The sequence below is a fragment of the Dipodomys merriami genome, unplaced genomic scaffold, assembly GCF_024711535.1.
Source record: "Dipodomys merriami isolate MVZ:Mamm:240054 unplaced genomic scaffold, mDipMer1.0.p SCAF_535, whole genome shotgun sequence".
Lineage (NCBI taxonomy): Eukaryota > Metazoa > Chordata > Mammalia > Rodentia > Heteromyidae > Dipodomys > Dipodomys merriami.
In genome coordinates, this window is record NW_027206108.1 from 456,780 (window position 1) to 461,374 (window position 4,595).

The 4,595-nt window shown below is 35.3% G+C and overlaps 1 pseudogene; it reads left to right on the forward strand.

The window, feature by feature from the left end:
• Positions 1-530: 530 nt before the first annotated feature.
• On the forward strand, positions 531-1,973 carry LOC138811564 (zinc finger protein 280D pseudogene; annotated as a pseudogene).
• Positions 1,974-4,595: the final 2,622 nt, after the last annotated feature.

Genomic DNA, 4,595 nt, shown 5'->3' on the forward strand with positions numbered 1-4,595 from the left:
CATCTTCAAAGAGCGAGAGTTTTATTTCTTCTTTCACTATTTGGATCCCCTTTATGTTTTTGATCTTGTCTTATTGCTGTAGCTAGGCATTCTAATACTAGATTGAAGAGAATTGGAGAGAGTGGACATCCTTGTCTTGTTCCTGAGTTAAGAGGAAATGGGTTTAGTTTTTGACCATTAAGTATAATGCTGGCTGTAGGTTTGTCATACAGAGCCTTTATTATATTGAGTAATGTTCCATGGATTCCTAATTTTTCCAAAACCTTCATCATAATCGGGTGTTGGGGCGCGCGCGCGGCGCCAGCTTCCCTCCCCCCCACTTCCTCCCATGTCTCCCCTCCCCCTCTCCCACTTCCCATGGGTCAGGCTGCTGGCTCCACAATGGGAGCCGCCGCCGCCCACGCTGCTGCCGCTGCTGCTTGATAGTTTTTCGCGCTCCTCCTTTTTCTCCTCCTCCTCCGCCTCCTCCTCTTTCTCCTCCTCTTTTAGGGCTCCAGTCAGGCCGAGCCGGCTCCGCTCACAAAAATTCAGACATGGCAGAACTTTTTATGGAATGTGAAGAAGAGTTGAGCCATGGCAGAAGAAAATAAAAGAAGTTGAGGATGATGACAATGATGAACCAATCTTTGTTGGAGAGATAGCAAGTTCAAAACCAGCAATTTCAAATATTTTGAACAGAGTTAAGCCAGCTCATATTCAAGGGGAATAAAGAATGGTGTGCTCAGTCGAGGTATTTCTGCTGCATTCAAGTCTACAAGTCAACACAATACGAACCCATCAAATTCAGTTGCTGCCTCGCCAGTAAATTTTCATCCTGAATCTAGATCTTCAGATAGCTCTGTTATTGTACAGCCTTTTTCTAAACCTGGCTATTTAACAAAGTCATCCCGAGTTGTATCTAGTAATTCTTCTGAGTTACTGTTTGACTTGACCTAGAATACAGAATTACCACAGTACCAAGGGATACCAACAATTTCTGTAGCAGGTCTGAATGAAAATTTGTTTTTATCAAAACGTCCAACGTCCTTCTGCTTCTGAACAGTGTAAATCCAAAAAATCCCAAGCCTGGTGAAAGTGTTTCTGTAACAGATTTCTCAGCTGTATTCCCTGTAGTTAAAACTCCTTCACTGATTTCTCCCCAAGCTATGCCGTCAAAAGGTGAAAATACTTCATCAAATTAATCTAAAGATGGAACGCCTTTTCCACGAGCTTGTCCAAAGTGCAATATTGATTTCAATCTTCTGGATCCTATGAAAAATCACATGCAGTATTGTTGTCCAGACATGATAAATGACTTTTTGGGACCAGATAAAACAGAAAACTCAAATACAGCAAATAAAGCTATGACTGCTGATTCAGAGAAAGGAAAATTGATCATGTTAGTTAATGACTTTTATTATGGAAAACATGAAGGAGATATCCAGGAAGAACAGAAGACTCATACAATCTTTAAATGCTTCAGTTGCTTGAAAGTTCTCAAAAATAATATTAGGTTTATGAACCACATGAAACACCACTTGGAACTTGAGAAGCAGAGCAGTGAGAGCTGGGAAAACCACACCACCTGCAAGCACTGCTACCGGCAATTTCCCACACCCTTCCAGCTGCAGTGCCACATCGAGAGTACACACACTCCTCACGACTTTTCTACCATTTGTAAAATCTGTGAATCATCATTTGAAACAGAACATGTTCTTTTACCACATATGAAGGACAATCATAAACCCGGTGAGATGCCATATATCTGCCAGGTTTGCAATTATAGATCATCATCATTTTCTAATGTAGAAACTCATTTTCGAACATCTCATGAAAACACTAAGAATTTACTTTGTCCATTTTGCCTCAAAGTTATCAAAATTGCAACACTCTATAAGCATCATTATATGAAGCATCAGAAAAAAGGAATGCATCGTTGTAAAAAATGCAGACTGCAATTTTTGACCTGCAAGGAGAAAACACTTCCTACTTGATGCTATTACATTTTTTAAATAAATAAGCATTCTCTACGTGATCACTTGAGGGGTTAACTCTTTCTATAAATGTGTTTAATCACTCGAGTACTGTATCAAACATCCATAATCATTATCAAGAACTTGTGATTGAGATGAGAAAGAAATATCTAGATTTCTCGCTTCTCTTTTCCTCTTCTCCTTTTTCTAGTGAGAATTCTCAGCCTTTCTCCAAATTCTCCTATTAATAAAGAAAGAATGACACATTGTGGATATCAAGCAAAAGGCTCCAAAGCCTGATTTTTATTGTTTCAGAAATAGATGAAATAAATCAGAGTGGCCCAAGGAAGAAGAAAAGCAAGATGTTTCCCTTTCGGGCTTCAACAATAGAGTCTGAACACGACTCTAAACATCTAATAAACAATTTTCCTTAGCTAATTTTTAAAAATATTGTTTTTTAATAAATAATAATTTTAACAATTAAAAAATTTAAAATATGTAGTAATTTGCTGTTTGCTTTTAGTAGGCATGAAATAAGACTGCATTAACATTGTGTGAGTTGAGAGGCTAAATTTTATCAGAATCCAAACAAAATGAAAAATATATGATTTTAAGAAAATAGCTTTTAGGTAAATTTTCAACATGACATACACACAGGGACATCTTTTTTCTTCTTTTCCTCTCCACACTTCAATAAGCAGTTCATGTAATTCAAATAGCTTTGTTTCTTTCAGAAATAGATTACACATAAACAAGTTAAAAGATGAGAACCAGTATTGGTGGTGCATTCTTTAAAAATAGCAGTCAAATAACTATTAACCATAATTCCAAATAATAATCAAATGCTCTTGAAAAGAGAAGATTGTAAGCAGAATATACAAAAAGTGATAGTGCCAGCACTGCTTCAGGAGCTGCTGTCTGATATTTAAGATTTCTAGTAAATGACAATTTTTAATCAAGATTAAATGCTTTCAGGAACCAAATTTTTTCTAGTTATATTTTATTGAAGGAATATGTTGTTCAAAATTAATGAAAGGGTAACAGGTTATAACCTGTAGAAAGAATGCTTACACACTCATTGTGGTAGGCATTAAATACCTTCCCAAAATATCTATAGTCCTGAAATATCTAATCAATCAAATGTAGATTTACATTTTATATATAAGTTTGTAAAATAATCACCTTTCATTGCCCAAGGAACACAAATTTGAATAATTATCAGATGGGCAAAGTATACTCAAAAGTCCCAGTTGTAGTTCGAAAGGGACATCATTAGGTAAGAAACATCAGAAAGATGTAAAGCTGCTACATTAGAAGATTAAGAAAAAGAGAAGAACAAACATACTGAAGTTTCTGGGAAGCGGAAAAGGAAGTATATGCCTTTTCCACTAGATTCACCTGAAAAATATTTTAGCTCTGTAGGAGGCTCTATTTTAATCTAGTGAGACTTATTTTAGATTTCTGTCCTTTAGAAATGTAAATGATAAATACGGATTATTCAAGACAATTATCTTGTAAAAATATTTTACAGCAGATTTGGTGTAGTAAGCTAAATCAACTACAGCCTTTTCCTGATGCAACTACAAGGATACCACGAATCCTAGTTTCTGAGAATAAGAAAAAGTTGCCACCAGCTTTATACACATGTAAGATGTACATACTACTAAGGGCCTTGCATTAATGAAGTCTTGAATTCCTAAATAATATTTAAACAAGAAGCTCCCTATCTTCATTTTCATATTTGGGGATCACTAAGTACCAAAGTTATGTGGAAGGCTAGGGTAAGAATATAGAAATGAAATATGTCTCCTGTTATTATAAAGATAAATTATGTTATTTTGATTTACAGTTTCTAAGATAATAAAAAATAAGGTAAAACCGAAATGGTAACTCAATCTTTTCTCCTTCCTAACTTTCCAACAGAAATTAGAGAATCCAGTAAAGATAAGCAATCCCAGGATAGTATAGGATGTTATAGGATCACCGGATGGTGAAAAAGAAGTTAACAAAAATGGGTTCCATGGAACAATGGGAAAAAATATCTACACCTACAGATTGTGATATAGCTAGAAAATAGTTTGCCCTATGCTAAGTCTTTGACATTTTAGCTACTTTCATCCCTTAGGAAATGACTTTATTAATACTCAAGGGTTTGCAGCTTATAACCCAGCAACAAATAATGCTTCTAAATGTAAACAAGCATGATACTAAGAGAAACCTAGGCTACTTGCATTGCTATAGCTGATAAAGTAGAATGATCTTGGGGAATAGTCAAGCAATCTTGAAATTTTTTATACCTTTCTTCTTCTCCAACACAAGAAGTCCTAGTCTAGATATGTAAAATTTCAATAAAAGATTTTTATACTTTTTATCGTTCACATTAAAGCAAATACACTTTTCCTCTTTGCAAGCCTGACTTTGAACCAGTCAGACCCTCACCATATTTTATAGACAAACGTTTACTGCTTTGGCTTAGGCGTTTTCTTTCCTTTGGTTGTTGCTCTCTATTATTTTGACAACTACATAGAAAAAAAGATAAATCCATTTTACTTATGTTGGATTGTTCAAAGTCTAGCTGTCTTCAGTTTTCTGTTCCCTTCTTCACTGTTAATTGAAGTTTAATTATTGCTCTTTAAATGATAA